This window comes from Euprymna scolopes, chromosome 20, assembly GCF_053919585.1.
Source record: "Euprymna scolopes isolate OS-2025 chromosome 20, ASM5391958v1, whole genome shotgun sequence".
Classification (NCBI taxonomy): Eukaryota; Metazoa; Mollusca; class Cephalopoda; order Sepiida; family Sepiolidae; genus Euprymna; species Euprymna scolopes.
Genome location: NC_136501.1, coordinates 50,793,787 through 50,812,571, shown reverse-complemented (window position 1 = coordinate 50,812,571; position 18,785 = coordinate 50,793,787).

The window sequence follows — 18,785 nt, the reverse complement described above, 5'->3', positions numbered from 1 at the left end:
CCAATTAAAGGTTTGGAATTTAAAAGCGTGTAAAACGTGAAATTCGTGCCAAACAAAAATGAATAGAAAAATAGTCACATTTAATAAAAAAAGACATGTCTCAAATTTTCGACGAAATTAATTGGGGTTGGAAAACCATCTACCAATATGCCTCGTTCTATTTGATGCATATCTCTCTCTCTCTCTCTCTCTCTCTATATATATATATATATATATATATATATATATATATATATATATATATATTTCTCTCTCTCTCTGTCTATATATATGTATGTATATTCTCCTCTCCCCTTTCTACTCCTCTCTCCAGCTATACTTCCTGCTCTCCCTATTTATCTCTTTCTTTACTCTTCTTTTTACACATACTTCTTTCACTATATACTTCACCCACCCCCCCCCTCTCTCTCTCTCTCTTTCTTTCTCTCTTTATATATATATATATATATAGTAATTTATAAAATATGTATGGCGATTAACCTACACTGAATATTCGGCGTTTCATCCACTCTAGGATTCCTCAGGCTTATGCGCGAATTCTGTGGTTGTTTATCGTTTTTATATAGTCCTCTTCTATTGAGGATTTAGTTAGCCAATCAGCTTTCTAGTATCCACCGCGCCCCTTCCTATCAGCCAATGGGCATGCATTTTATCGGACAAAGGGTCTGTTTTAAAACTAGGTTAGTGTTTTTTTTATTGTTAGTTTATATATAAATGTATATATGTGTAAATACATATATGTACATATATATACACATATATATATACATACATATATGTGTGATCGTTTATGCATATTCATGTTTATTTAATTTATTTATTTGTTTATTTTCTATTGTTTTTTTTTTAGTTTTAAAACTATTTTGTATCGCTATCCTAGGGTAAATTTTATTTTGTGAACACAGTTATTTACTATTTCCCTTCTACAGTGTAATAGATGTTGGGGTTCTTTAAAGTATATATATATATATATATATATATATATATATATATATATATATATATATATATATATATATACACACACACTTTGGACTTTCGTAATACAGCGGCGAGATCAATCGACATTTTTCTGTAAACTTTAAGGTATTTTCGAGTTTCTGCCGACTCCCAAAAGCGTCGTTTACGTGTTCTATTCCAACAAATCCAATACAAAATTTATATTTGAATTTCATAATGCAACGGCAACGGCAAGCACGTAGTTTTGGATATTTTATCCTAACTACTCAAGGTCATATTCTATCGCAGAACCCCACATAAGATACTTCCGGTCAATACGCTAGCCTTCTAGACCTCTTTCTCACAACTTCCTCTAAGCTATGTTCATGTTCCGTTCTGTCTCCTCTGGGATCTTCCGACCACTCGGTTGTATCAGTTAAGATAAAAACGAAATGCAATAAGTCTTCAGATGTACATCTCCACCGTACGGTATATTGATACTCTACGGCTGACTGAGATAGCTTCCGTACATTTATACCTGATCTACCCCTGCATTCCATGTTTAAAAAGGATGCGTCCTCCATATTAGCAGCCCTGACCGAATGGTTAACTGTAAGCATAGGCCGATTCATACCATCCCAAAAATAGTTTATGTTATCCATATTGCTCTATTCCTTACTGTTGTTGGAACTGTTGCTGCAAAGTGTCTTGAAGCACTTTAGTTAATTCCGAAATCTGTTCCATATTTTAACGTATCCATGAGGAAAAAAGTATTGTTCTAATCTGTGTAGACAGTAAGTTTTCTAAATCCCATTAATAGAAAGAGGCACGTTCTTACTTTTTATAAGAATTGAATTTTTTTACGTTCCTCGTTAAGTTAAAAAATAAATGGAGAGAAATAAATTTACTCACTTTCTGTAATAACGATAAGTCTTTTTAACGTTCCTTTTTTAACCGTGAGATCGTTTCCAATAGGTCGTCGCTATACTTTTCACTTTTTTTCCTTAAACTTGTGAGTTCGTTTCGAATCCTAATTCGCTACTGGTATGATCCCGCGAAAGGGATATATATATATATATATATATATATATATATATATATATATATATATATATATATATATATATATATATATATATATATTGTTTGTTTGTTTGAAGTAGCTGAGTGGTCTTGCTTCAGTTCTAGTAATAAATCTGGTAAGTTGTCGTACTGAAAGGTTGTCGTAGTCGCAGCAGGTGTTGCTAGCGTGATGTTTGCGTACCTTTCGACGTCTCGTTATTTACCTCCCTCCCGCCGCGAGGAGCTGTGCCACAAGGTCGGAAGGTGGGAAAATGGGCTAGCATTCCAAGAGGAGAAGCATAAAATAAGTCTGTGTAGCCCCATCGGCATTCCCCGATATGGTATCTCAGAAAACAAGCAATAAATTTGCTACTCCCGAAAATTGGGAGGCAAGGTCTAGGAGATTGGATGATTCAAGGGCTTCCAAGAACATTTGTATCAGTCTGACAGGAAAAAAATCCCCCTAAATTGTCCAGTTTTTGTCGAAATGATTGTCCAATATTTCGAGATGTCTCTCAGGTGGCTTTACCAGTCAGCATTTATGGTTCAACTAGCCAATCACAATCCTGCAAAGAGAAAACTCGAATGTAAATCAATGTTATACAGGTGCTTCTATCTTATAAATACGAGCCGAAAGTCTTTTCATCATCTAGGGTGTAAATGAATTTACCTATAGTGTTCCAGACTGCGTGAGAATGTTATGTTACTTGTTCCAGACTGCGTGAGAATGTTACGTTACTTGTTCCAGACTGCGTGAGAATGTTATGTTACTTGTTGTGACATGGAATGTGTTCGGTACAGTTCATAGTAACAGGTTTTTTTGTTTTTGTTTTTGTTTGTTTTTGTTTTTTTGTTTTTTTTGTTTTAGTTTTTTTTTGGTTTTTTGTTTTTGTTTTTGTTTTTGTTTTTTTTATTTTTTTTGTAGCATCTGTTTTTGTTGATGCTGCTGTTTCAGTAACGGTTTATTACACGTTCTGCTGTTTTTTTTTTGTTTTTCTTTGGCTGTTTTTTTCCTTTGGTTCTCTTGTTTTGTTTGGTGTTTAACCAATTCAGCCTCTCTTTCTTTGTTCCTTTTTTTGGCTGCAAATATATCTGAAATTTTCTCATTAGGCTAGTGTTGTGGGGACATACACACCCTTATAATAATTAAGATGGACTTGTCCATTAGCCATATAAGCGGCAAGTATAAACCTCTTAATGAGAGCTATCCGGATGTCGAACAGAGACGACTCCCCACGGACTTACTAATCTTCCTGTATCACTAACCCTGTCGTTGTGTTTTCCTACTTTCACCTTTCCCGACAATTTTCTCATTAGGCTAGTCTATAATATAAAATTCACATGTCCGTTTAAATGCATGTATGTATCTATGTATGTACTTTTGTATGTATGTACGTTTGTATGTCTGACCAAGTGTATATATATGTGTGTGTGTGTGTGTATATATATATATATACACACACACACATATATACACACACACACCAAATAAAGCTGTATTCCTGCCTGTTTGTTATGACCATGTTATGACATAGACAATATATGACGTACATAGCATATGACATAGTAGTCACGTCTAATGTGACGGCATATGTTCTGACGTTATGTTATGACGGGCACAGAATATAACATGATACATCTGAGATGACGTCATATTCGGACGTAATAGGTTATGCCGTTATGTAAACAATAAATTATAATCAAGTCTGTTTATTAAAATGACGCCATAACATATTACGTCATAACATATAACATCATATCAGAGTATTTAAATTACATGCTGTGGCATAGCATGACAGCAGAAGTATCTATGTAATCTGATATGAAGTCATGACATATAACGTCATCTTCTAAAAATAAACACAAAAATGACTATATATTTATATATATATATACATTAATATGACTATAGATATATATATGCATAAATATGAATACACACACAGATATATATATATATATATATATATATATATATTTAAATATGTTTATACACCGATTTTTTTTACACAGGCATCACCACATTATCAAGGCCAAGAGGCCACTCAAGGATAAGGGTTAAAGAGTGCACAGTAGAAATTGGACAATATAGTAATCATTAGTAATGAAAATTCGGTAAATTGGATAACTTATATGGACCGGCTCATCAAGAACTTATTTACGTTAGACTTGAACACAACCATATTGTAGTCAGCCGGAAAGCAGGAAAACGGAAGACAATTCCACAGGCGTGCAGTTCTAAGAAAGAAGCTTTGTTCATGGAATCTACGTTTAGGTTTAGGCACAGATAAAGAGTGGGGGAATTATTGATAGTGTTTTCAGCTAGACGAGTGTTTCTTGTGAAAGTTTGATTATAATAAAGCCATATTTGTCATTTTGTCATGTTAAGACTTCATATTTTATGACGTACACCGCATTACAAAGTAGATGACGACATATTATGACATCGTATGCTATGATGTACGAAGCGTATGGCAAATGATACGAAGGCTATGACGATAGTTGGTCTCATGACGTCATATTTTATGACATTGTTTAGCGTCATATTTTATGTAATATTATATGGCGTCATGTAATAACATTGAAAAAACAAGAATACAGCTTCATAGGGAACGGCTTGGAATATTCATGCATTTCTGTCGTTTATTTATTTATATGGTGTCATAACATATGATCTCATATTATTATGTACGCTGTGTATTTCATAACATGACGTCATATCAGACTAATTATTACTTTCTATTACTTCATTATATAACGCCATCAGCTGGCTTATAACGTTATCTGCTATGACAGATTGTGAAAAAGCAAGAATACATAAATATTTATCTACACATGGTATACAGCATGGCAATAAATACATCAAATATAACATCATATTATGATGTCATATGTTATAACGTCCACAGCATACGATAATAGATACATCTGATATGACATTATATAATATAACGTCATATATTATTACATCATGTGGACAAATAGATAATAATATAGCTTATTATAATTTATATGCATATATATTCAGAATTTTGGTTTTTAATTTTAAACTGCAGATATAAATAGTAATACTAATTTTTAAAGTTTAATTCTATTCAGATAAAATTTATCAATATTCCCAAGCTTTAAAGCTTTTAATTTTTCTATATAGATAATGTATATATAACTTCTTTTGCAAACAGTTATTTTTTTCTGAATAAAAATAAAAGCCACATGAGATCAGGAAATAATTAACTTAATGTTATATATATATATATATATATATATATATATATATATATTATAATAAATCCGTATTCCTGTCGGTTGTTCACAATGACGTCATAAGTGACATCATACATGACGTCATCTGCTATTATAGCATCCATGATATAATAGCAGATGGCGTCATGTATGATGCCACTTATGACGTCATATATGGTATATGTTGTCGTGTTGTCTGGCTACGTACCCTGCCCCATCGGTGTTTCGAGGTTTTGATTGCAGTATATATATATATATATATATATATATATATATATATATATATATATATATATATATATATATACTAGCAGGCTGTTCAGCGTTACCCAGGGAATCTACTTTAATTTTTAAGTAGATTCCTTGGGCAACGCTGGGCAGCCTGCTAGTTTCGGTAGAGCACTCTCGTAAATTATCTTACTCGCTACTTAATTTAGCTGAAATAATGCAAAGCTCGCGATTTGTTTACAAACAAAACGTTTGAGCCCTCTACGAGTGGCGGACGGATGTTTATTTACAATAGACATTCGGATAGTTTAATTTAGGCCACCGATTCCGTAGTCAGGGGGTAGGACTGCCGACTGTCATCACGACGGTTTTAGGTTCGATCCTCGGCTTGGGAGAGGTGTTAGTCTAGCGGCACTGATGAGTTGTGAAACAACGAAACAGGTCTGTATGTCGATGACTAAAATATATTTTATAAAGCTCCCCTCTTCGGTAGAGCACTCTCGTAAATTATCTTACTCGCTACTTAATTTAGCTGAAATAATGCAAAGCTCGCGATTTGTTTACAAACAAAACGTTTGAGCCCTCTACGAGTAGCGGACGGATGTTTATTTAAAATAGACATTCGGATAGTTTAATTTCGGCCACCGATTCCGTAGTCAGGGGGTAGGACTGCCGACTGTCATCACGACGGTTCTAGGTTCGATCCTCGGCTTGGGAGAGGTGTTAGTCTAGCGGCACTGATGAGTTGTGAAACAACGAAACAGGTCTGTATGTCGATGACTAAAATATATTTTATATATATATATATATATATATATATATATATATACTGCAATCAAAACCTCGAAACACCGATGGGGCAGGGTATGTAGCCAGACAACACGACAACAGATGGTTCATCAGGACAACGGAATAGACACCTCGTGAACAGAGGAGGCCAAAACGAAGATCAAGAACGAGATGAAGGGACGACCTGATAGAGCACATGGATCCCATATGGTAGCGGATAGCTCGGGAAAGAGTTAGATGTCTAAAGTCCCGGGAGGCGTTCATCATTGAGTGATAAAACCCTGATTGATTGATTGATTGATTGATTGATATGAAAGAAAATAAAATGTTCTATTATAATAAAACTGTATTCGTGGTTCGTCACATGACTTAATACAATATGAAGTTAAAACATATGACGTTATATTAGATTATATCATATACCGTGTATGTCAACATGTCATCTGCTATGACGTCATCTGCTATGATGTCATATGCTGTGACACGGTCCTCTGCTATGACGTCATATATAACTATATATATATATATGTGTGTGTGTGTGTGAACAATAAAATAAATACATATTAGATACGTTTGAACCCAAAACAACGCATTATTGCAAAATAAATATCAGTTAATACGTGTTTATTTTATTCAAACTCAACCAGCGCTTCTATTAAGTAACACAAACCCTAACATGTATGAACAATATTTTATTACAATATATATACAAAATTATCAGACGTATCTATTGTCATATGCTATGTAGGTCATATACTGGGTATGTCATTACATGACTTCATGACAAAGAGGAATGCCAATTTATTATAATAGGTCTATAATAATAAAGCCGTATTCCGTTTTTTATATGTAATGGCGTCATATGTTATGACAATATATGGTGTACACATCATTATCTAGTAGATACGTCTAATATGACATCATATGTTTTGACGTCATATGTTACGTACGAGATTATAATAGATATAATATGACGTCGTATGCTATGACATCATTGTCAACACAAACAAACAGACGGGAATAAGAATTTTTATCATAATATATATATATATATATATATATATATATATTATTTATATTCGATGCATATATATAAATAAGAATAGCGTATTTTTATTTTAAACCGTTATAAACTAGAAAAACGTATATAAGAATTAACACATAATTAATATTTAATTATAACCCTCCCTCTTATTATATACACTCCTACTACTTTAAATTCAAACGTCCTCTCCCTTCCAATCCCCCCTTCTTATCTATCTCCCCTTCATCTGCTACGATTTTTCCATTCTTATTTGATATTATAACGTAGTCCATCTATGAATTCTGACGAAGCTAGTCGGATATTTCCTCTTCTTTTTGATGATTTTTCCCCTAGCTGAAACAATATGTAAACTCATTCTGGACCCACAGTAATAAATTTCCTATATACTGCTCTGGCTACACATTGAGCACTCTAGCCCGGTTTTTTCATCACTGGTATATATATATATATATATATATATATATATATATATATATATATATATATATATATATTCGATGCATTGTGTATATTTTTTTTCAGCAGTCTGAAAGAATGTATTTTACGAAAACCTCAACGCATTCAGTTGTTTTGGCGACTGAGATTTCGAATAAGAAACTCGTTCAAAAAAAACTCCGGAGATGCGTATAAAGTGAAACCGTGTTATACTGCCTAATGTTTCGTGCTTGCCTCTAGCACTTTAATTCATGCATCATCCTCTGCAGTAAACAAGGCTACTTCCGGCCAATTACAGACGTAAAATGCGCGCTAACTTGGGTGCGTTGATTACCCTTTCTCTGGATAGAATGACAAAGTAGCAAGAACTAATGAACCGATCTCTTTCAATCGGTGTTTGTATTTGTTGTTGGAATTTGTTAGTTTTAAAAAGGAGCCGAGTGATAGCAAGTTTTAACATTGCATCTGTTTTGCTTTCTTTTCTTTTTTTTTTCGCTGATTCTCCACAAATAAGGTCGCTGAGACATTAGGGGTTACTATAAATTAGGGGGCGTACCTATACATACATCCTAAGTGGAGTGTTATACAGCGAGATGTTTTTTAACATTACATTTAAGTACCTGCATGTTGGTACAGTCTGGAAAATAGTGAGCTCGAAGGGTATTCCAAAAATCATCAGTTCGAGGAAAAAGCTATCAAAGTAGAAAGCATTCCGGCATCTAATGAAGAGGTGGGAATATGATGATTGTCGGATCGGGTATGGGTATTTACGTCGAGTGGGCAGCAAGTTCATCGGAGCACATACAATGAAAGTACTTGTAAAACAAGGGATGCAACATTGCGACGAAGCCATTCTCAACCTTTCGGCTTTATGTATTTCTCTATTTACCTTCTGCTCCCATACAAAAAAAAATCATAACTATCATGAACTGACAGAAAAACAAGGTCAAAAAAAAACTTTTTATTGTTTAGGACTTTCGGTTTTGTATAGAGTTAGTATATTCGCATTACAAGGAAAACCAAACCTTTTTCAAAATAAAAAATATGAAGTTAATTTGTAATAAGCTTCTTTAGAGGTGACACAATCTGAAATGAAATTATTATTTTTAAATTATCAGGTATTACAAGTATTTACCCCCCCCCCGACTATATATTTTTTACCCCCGACTATATATATATATTTTTTTTTACTCTTTAGGGGTAAATTTTCCTCTGCTTGAGAATCTCTGGATTAGCAACTATTTTTTGGACTCTGTCTACGATGAAAAGCGTAATAGTTGTTGCACCCGCGCAAATATAACAACATTACTCCATGCATCCAAACGGTGACTTTGTAAAAATATAGAATACGGGCAGGCGTGAAAAGTTTTTCTTAGCACGGTAGAAGAAGCCCACTTTCTTTGCAACATCCTTGGCAATGTCTTCTATGTACCTGTTTCATTTCATGTCACCTATGAATTTCGAAAGACAGTCGATAGTATACTATATCTCTGTAAAGTCACCATTCCCCCGTGCTAGATTACTGTTACAACATCTGGGCTTATGCACCAGCCACTGGCCTCTCCCATCATAGACAGAGTGCAGAAAAGAATCTCCAATGTAAGAGGTCCGCACTATCTGTCAAGCCCCATCTCACGTCGCATCGCCGCAGTGTTGCATCACTGTACTTGTTTAACAAGTACCTCCACGAAATGTGCTCTGATGAATTCACTGCACTTGTATCGTTTCAGTGAAAATATCATCGACCCAAAAGATGAGCAGCAAAATCTCACCCCTTCACTGTAAAGATACTTAGATCCGGAAGATTTTCTTTCCTCGAAACTCTTGCCTTTGGAAATCTGTTCCTGTTCACTGTTTCTTCAACTGTTCTGATAAGCATAAAATATCAATTTAATGTGAACAAACAACTTTCTATCACACCTCCACATACCAGATTTCTCTATATAAATCTGACCGTTATCACAGCAGGCTCTTGCGTATCAATGACAATATGCTTCGTTTGGGTTGAATAAGAGGGGTTTTTTCTCAGTATGAACACCAAAATTTGTCGTATAACATATTTCTCTTTAAATTCTCTTTGTATTGTTATAAAACTGGTGATCGTTTTTAAACGTTGTTATTTTCGCTTTCGTATTTGTAAACATGTGCTATATATTAATCTCCCGGAAGACGCCGAGGTAGCCTAGATAATAGTCGATCTTACAATCTACTATTATTATTGAAAGTTAGATATTTATTTAAAGAAGATATATATATATATATATATTTTTAATTTTCCTCCTTTAAAGATTGTAACGCTGGGTATGGGGCAGCCAAACCAGCTGCCAACATTGCCCTTCTTTTTATTGAAACCAACCGAGAGCTCTTTTTAGTATCCTTGTTGTTCCCTTAAGTGTCTGGATCTCTTTTGCGGTTCACTAGGAATATTAGTTAGGTAGGACTTCAGGTTATTCCTCATAAGTTTTGGAATGTAGTGAAAATATAAGCAATAATAAATAAATGAAGAAGAATGTCAAATACATAAAAAATAGGTTTTCAAACCTAGGTATTAACAATAAATTTTACCAAAGAAAACGTGACTGAGAAGTCACTAGTTAGATTTTTGTGTAGTCGAATGACGTAAGCACAAAGGATTAGTTTTAATATATACAGGCAAGTTGAGAGAAGGGAGGAAGAGTAGATCTCAGATAGTCCGGACGACACTGAGAAGTCAAGAGAAGAGTTAGTCTCTCTTATGGCGTTAGGATGCGGCGTTTTCCAAGAAAGTCAAAATGTGAGCAGAACTAGGTGTATCAGAATTTTAGCGGAATTTGTTGAAACCCCTAACACGAAACTGTCAATAAAATATAAAAAAAACTCGTAATTTCTCCTTTAAAAGTGGGTTGTTTATTTTCTTTATGGATTATACTTCCAAAATAAACTATTAAAGTTCTATAAAATGTAATAGAAATATTATTTTTTTTATATTAAAAAAAAACATTTTTTACGTAATAAAATCAACTAAATTTTACGAGTTAAATATTTTTCAATTTTTAAACTTTAAAAATCTATCGAAATGTTACTATTAATTCAATTTTTACGATATTTTCAGGATCAATATGAAATTTATGCTCTTTCCAATAAACCGAATATAATATTTTAGACAAACATTTTTTTAATTCACCCCCCATTTTGAAATGTCTATTAAAAAGTAAATAATTAATTTACTCACCAAAGTTTTATATATCACAAATTGAAGATAAAAGATCAATAAATAATAAATTCAAATTTAAAACAAAAAGGAAGTGTTTTTTAGAAATTTACCTGTAAAGTCCAAAATTTAAAACGTTTTTTTTTTAACACGTTTTTTTTTTTTTGTTTTTGTCTTTTTTTTTAATGAAACTTTGGTCCTTACTCCTTTAATTGAAAAAAAATTAGGGTCTGAATTACATTTTTCTAGTAGTTATAAGCTTGGAAAGACAGGGAGTCGAGTTATTCAATATTTTTTCACGCATTAGTAAGGTCAGTTTCTGACACACCTAGAACAGAACATTGTAATCTCTAAAGATGTCTGGCCGGAAGCAAAGAATAAATGTTTTTAAACGTCGGTATTTTCTCTTTCGTGTTTGTTTAGAAAGCATGTATGATAAGAAAGTGTATGTACACACACACACACACACACATATATATATATATATATATATATATATATATATATATATATATATATATATATTAATTGTAGTGATTCAATGAATTTCCAAAAAAAAAACTTTTTGAAATGAAGTGCTTGAGTTTCATATCAAAGAATGTTTATTATTCTAAGCCAGACAAAGAATACTTTAGAAATTTAATCTCCTTAACCTACAAGGTTTCGATGTTTACCGTCTCATCAGAGGAGAAAATATTAGTAAATATTTATAAAGGTATGTACCCTATTTGCTAAAGTAAGTGAGACATGGAAAGACAAAGTCAAAATAAATGATTAATCAAAGGCAAGAGATAATACTTATAGATTATTACTGCCAGTAATATTTTGTAAATCTTATGATCACAGGTTTTCATACCAACTGATTGTTAAATAAAATTATTCTGAAGTATATATACATATATATATATATATATATATAAATTTAAAGTAGATTAGAACAATAGTCTAAAGAGCTGAGTGTATTTCAATGTAACAGTGAAATTACTAGTTTAATTGAAATACAGGAAAGAAAAGGTGCTGGTTGTAATTTAGATATATAATAAGCTCGATAGGTAAATATCCTAGAGCTAGTTCAATATTAAGTAATGTGATTGATAATTTAAAATTTAAAATCAAATTATAATTAAATTAAAAATCCGTTTCATAAGAAGGAACAACAATATATATGAAAAAATAGACACATACATACATATACATAGATATACAGGTATATACATAAAAATATAGGTACAAAAATTTACCTTTTAATTTTTCGCCTTTTTAAATCAGGAACTATAAATTCTGTGCATTATGTACAAAAGAGACCCTAAAAATTTTAAAATATGAAGATATAAAAAATGCAACCACACTATTAAATTCAAGACAGGAACTAATATTCAGATGCAATCATAAACGTTGGTTTAAATTTAATAAATATAAACCACCTTAAATCATTAAAAATTACTTATTAGTAAAAATAGATTACAATTTTAAAAAAAATTTTTTTTAAATAAATTAAGTTAGACTAATTATCCCCCTTGCGCCCTTTAAATAAAAAAAGTAAAGAAAATATGACTAATCATCCCCCCTTACATTATGTAATTACACAAACAACATTCGAAATATAAACCGTGGCGTCTTTAAATAAAAAATATGCTAACGGAAATAATTTATTGCACGGGCGTCCCCCCTTTTTAAAATTCATCATTCAATAAGGTGAAAAGCTATAGCAAACAACTAAATGAGTATTTTAACAATAGTTCCTGATTTCAAAAGGCGAAAAATTAAAAGGTAAATTTTTGTACCTATATTTTTATGTATATACCTGTATATCTATGTATATGTATGTATGTGTCTATTTTTTTCATATATATGCATGTATATATTTGTAATGTTGTACTTTAAGCAAACTTATAATTTAAATTCAAACCTATATTTTACTCTATTTCTTTTCTACCTCTAACCCATATTAATTTTCTTATCAATTTTAAATCCAGACCTCTTATTTCAATTTTTTTCAGATACATCTGCCTTACTTTTAATGCTAGGTTTATTTATGGTGCCTTTTAAATTTAATAAAAACCCTTCAAAATTTGCTGATGAGGAGACCCTGCTTATTAAAAAAACTATATGTAATAATTATTGTCCGTAACTTGATGTCTACCACAATAAAAAGCATTGTTTTCCGAAACGATCGTACAGATAATTGATTTTATTGTTGTTCCTTCTTATGAAACGGATTTTTAATTTAATTATAATTTGATTTTTAAATTTTAAATTATCAATCACATTACTTATATATATATATATATAAGTACTGAATAATATATATATATAAGTACTGAATAAATATATATATATATAAGTACTGAATAATATATATATATATAAGTACTGAATAATATATATATATATAAGTACTGAATAAAAATCGTATTCTATAAATCACCAATCCATACCGTCTGTATTTCTTCAGTTTTATATTTACGTTTTATGGCTGCCATTTGGGTGTTTTTATATTCTCCTGCGCGATGCAGTACCCGTAGCGATAATGATTAACGAGATGAACAAACTATTTCTACTGTTGCACTCTATATAATAAAGAAAAGATCTTTCAATTCGATATGTGTGACTGTGACCTATTACTTAGCAATAATATATACCTTTAAAGCACAGTGTTAATACGAGTCCTCTTGTGCAGTAGATTATACGATATGATTAACGCGGCCTCGCCTGAGAGGTGATGGGACCTTATATGAGGAGTGGAAAAATTATTAGTTGGAAATGGTTTTAGTGCAAGGATATAAGTCGCAAAAACCTTGCCTCTGCGTTTCCTGCCCGATATATTTCCAATCTATGCGAGTTGCAAAATTTCAGGCAGTCTCTCCAGTAAGTAACTGTCAAAAAAAAGAAAAAAAAAAGATAGCAGTTCAAACGAGTCAAACAACATCGATTCATATAATGATAAAGTTAACATTATTATGTGATTTGAAATATCAACGAGTTACTGTCAGAATTTTAACCGAGGCAGGCGTCATTTAAGGCTCTTGGACGTGGTACGAACACATCTCTTACGTTGTGTACAGATAATCCAAGAAAAATTACTGAAATAGAGTTGCATAAATGAAATGTAATTTAAGAAATTCGTTTCTTATCGTTGAGCACTTTCAGTTGAATACAAAGTCGGTCAATTTAGCTCTTATGCGTAGATCATCGTATAACGATTAGATCACTGTCTGACTGACGTAAATGAACACTTAAAAATTAAGATGTTTAAAATTCAACGTTATTTCAAGCGGTTAATGGTAGCCGAATGGATTAGGTCTTCGCTAATCGAGCCAGAGATGTCTCGTGATACGGGGTTCGAATCGTTCGACTGGTAGTAATCGTGACACCCTGCACTGAAGATTCCCGAAAGGATGAAACACTAGTGTCTGTAGGTATTTAATTATTATAGTAGAAAATAATTATAATTATATATATATATTAGTATATTTAGGCAGCGCTATTTTCTTTTATGCAGGTTTCATTAAATAGCACAGATAATTCTTGTTTGTTTTACGCTCAAGTGCTTTTGAGTATTTTAATGATTTTAAGCGATTTTAATCGCCTTTTAATCATCTTTTAATCGTCTTTTCATTTCATCTCGCTACTTTCATTTTTAAATTTCATTTTTTTTATTTTTTACTACTCGCCTGATGAGGATGACCAATGGAGGTCGAAAACGTTTGCGATTATGGGAAATTTCTTTTTTCACTCGGAAAAACGTTCGGAAAATAGTCCGACAAAGAGAAAAGGAGGATTACAAGAAAAACAAGCAAGAGTTATCTGTGATATATATATATATATATATATATATATATATATATATATATATACATACATATATATATATATGTGTGTGTGTGTGTGTGTGTGTGTGTATGACTACTTCATTTAATCACATAAATTAATATACGAAAGTATAATTTTATGTGTAAACTTTAAGTATTTACTTAAACAGTGCTCAATACATAGGTAAAGCTAGGTAGTAAGTTATAAAAATATATATGGCAATTAAGTTACACAGAATAATCCGCGTTTCACCCACGCTAGGATTCGTCAGGCGGCCCCTCTCTCTCTCTCTCTCTCTCTCTCTCTCTATATATATATATATATATATATATATATATATATATATATATATATATATATAGATAGATAGATAGATAGATAGATATAGATATAGATATAAGCTACACAATATAGTTTATGTTTAATTCTCGTGTACAGTCCTCACGCTTATTGAAATTTAAATTAAAGCTCAAATTTTATACATTTTCTAGAATTGTTAGGGTATATAAGCGATAGAAATGTAATGTGAAGCAAAAACAAAACTTTTATATAGCATTAGTCTGTATTGATTAGGACTATGACAAGAGAATATTCTTTTCATTGTTTTGACTCTCGAGTATATATCCGACACAGTTAATTGAGAACCACATCACTCTATCTAAAAACATATAAGATATCGACTGATATGCACTCAATAGTCAAAATAATGAAAAGAATATTCTCTTGTTATGCTATGTAATGAATTGAGAGTAAAACAAGTTGGCGGTCCGAAATCACTCGAAAGAAAAAACGTCTGTAAAACTATTTTGAGAAGTAGTAGACGACTGGAATACAACGATGGCGGCGAAGAGGGTTGTCTTTTAGTAATCTGGTAATCTGTAGATAAAAGACGCCATTCGCTCGTTGCTTGAAAAGCGATGATTTCTGCCACGGTCTTCTAATATGTATAGTAGAAAACTGTAAGCATGACAAATCCTCACGGGGATGAAACGCTGAAAATTCCGTGTAGCTTAATTGCCATATATATATATATATTCATAACTTACTACCTTACTCTACTCAGATATTGAACATACATGAAATATATTTATAATATTTTGTGTGAATAAACTGTATATATATATATATATATATATATATATATATATATATATATATATATATATATATGATTTTCAGAATGTGAGAGATTGTATATAATAAATTCCACAGCCAAACAACGTCGCAGCCCACAAGAGCCATGCCAGTCAAAGAACCGGAAGTCCAAGACTCGAGTCTCGCCCTCATTTGGGCTCATCAGTTAAACACATCTTGAACACATTTGAAGTTCGGATGTGTCTAACTGATGAGCCCAAATGAGGGCGAAACTCGAGTCTTGGACTTCCGGTTCTTTGACTGTCATGGTTCTTGTGGGCTGCGACGTTGTTTGGCTGTGGAATTTATTATATATATATATATATATATATATATATATATATATATATATATATATATATAAACCCCCCTACCATCTTCCTTCCTTTCTATCTCCTCTCCACACCTCCAAACCCCTTCCCTCCCTTCAACCGTTCACTGGAAGCCCAAACAACATTAAACAGACCCGGATAAATTCCTAATCTCTTCTCAGATATAAGTATGTTATATTAAAATATAAACTTAAAAAAAAAAAGGAAAGCGGGGAAAAGGTAGGAGGGAAGGAACTGTGCAGCGATAACATACTGCATTTCTAAGATGCTACAATTTTAAATGCTTGTACAAAAAAGTTTGGAAACTTATTTAAGGCACTCGTATATTTGCAAGGGTCCGTGGCGCAGTGGATAAAGTTACTCTCTTTTGGATGTTGCAGGTTCAATCCTCAGTGCAAGCGACACTCAAAAATAGAATTGCGAATTACTTAGGACTTCTCCCCGGTCATGGATGACGGCACGAGAGCATGCTACCTCCCGTATATTAAATAAAGGCTTCCGTTCGAAAATTCAATGCGGATTTCCAAGTCTGACAGAAAGATTCCCGAGTTCGATGAGATACACTTGAAGAAGGTCGGAAATTATATCGACCGAAACCTTGTGAAAATTACACTCAAAATGAAAACAGTAGTCCGAAGCTTCCAAATAATACGAATAATGAACCATCATCTAAAAAATTCAGAAACGTAAGAGTAAGAATGCATACAAAACTCAACAACTGTTTGATGTGATATATTTATTACAGCTGTTGCGGTTTAATCAAACATACTGTTTACAGCGCTATGGAATGTTTGAACGTTATCGTGAGAAGGTTAACAGTCTGGGGAATGTACTGTTTTACATCGGATCAATTTAAGGCTAAATATTTATTCTTTCCGTCTATTTATATTTTTAGTTTTGATTTTACTTTTTGCTAACAAATCTCATCTTCTCTTTAAACATTTCTAAAGTTTTGTGAGGATTAGTTTCTAAAAACTTATATATCATGCACCTACACATCTGCTTACGTGGAAGTGGCTAGACAAATCACATACGGCAATACCAATGCTCACGCGTATACCGAAACGTTTAAGTAGTAAGTTCTACGCTCTTTAATTTGCATATAAAAAAGAATTTGAAATTATAAAGCAGAACCCGTTACTCGAATTTGAAATTATATAGTCGGACCCGTTACTCGAATTTGAAATTATATAGCAGGACCCGTTACTCGAATTTGAAATTATATAGCAGGATCCGTTACTCGAATTTTAAATTATATAGCAGGACCCGTTACTCGAATTTGAAATTATATAGCAGGACCCGTTACTCAAATTTGAAATTATATAGCAGGACCCGTTACTCGAATTTGAAATTATATAGTCGGACCCGTTACTCGAATTTGAAATTATATAGCAGGACCCGTTACTCGAATTTGAAATTATATAGCAGGACCCGTTACTCGAATTTGAAATTATATAGCAGGACCCGTTACTCGAATTTGAAATTATATAGCAGGATCCGTTACTCGAATTTGAAATTATATAGCAGGATCCGTTACTCGAATTTGAAATTATATAGCAGGACTCGTTACTCGAATTTGAAATTATATAGCAGGACCCGTTACTCGAATTTGAAATTATATAGCAGGACCCGTTACTCAAATTTGAAATTATATAGCAGGATCCGTTACTCGAATTTGAAATTATATAGCAGGACCCGTTACTCGAATTTGAAATTATATAGCAGGACCCGTTACTCGAATTTGAAATTATATAGCAGGACCCATTACTCGAATTTGAAATTATATAGCAGGATCCGTTACTCGAATTTGAAATTATATAGCAGGACCCGTTACTCGAATTTGAAATTATATAGCAGGACCCGTTACTCGAATTTGAAATTATATAGCAGGACCCGTTACTCGAATTTGAAATTATATAGCAGGATCCGTTACTCGAATTTGAAATTATATAGCAGGATCCGTTACTCGAATTTGAAATTATATAGCAGGACCCGTTACTCGAATTTGAAATTATATAGCAGGACCCGTTACTCGAATTTGAAATTATATAGCAGGACCCGTTACTCGAATTTGAAATTATATAGCAGGATCCGTTACTCGAATTTGAAATTATATAGCAGGACCCGTTACTCGAATTTGAAATTATATAGCAGGACCCGTTACTCGAATTTGAAATTATATAGCAGGACCCGTTACTTGAATTTGAAATTATATAGCAGGACCCGTTACTCGAATTTGAAATTATATAGCAGGACCCGTTACTCGAATTTGAAATTATATAGCAGGACCCGTTACTCGAATTTGAAATTATATAGTCGGACCCGTTACTCGAATTTGAAATTATATAGCAGGACCCGTTACTCGAATTTGAAATTATATAGCAGGATCCGTTACTCGAATTTGAAATTATATAGCAGGACCCGTTACTCGAATTTGAAATTATATAGCAGGATCCGTTACTCGAATTTGAAATTATATAGCAGGACCCGTTACTCGAATTTGAAATTATATAGCAGGACCCGTTACTCGAATTTGAAATTATATAGCAGGACCCGTTACTCGAATTTGAAATTA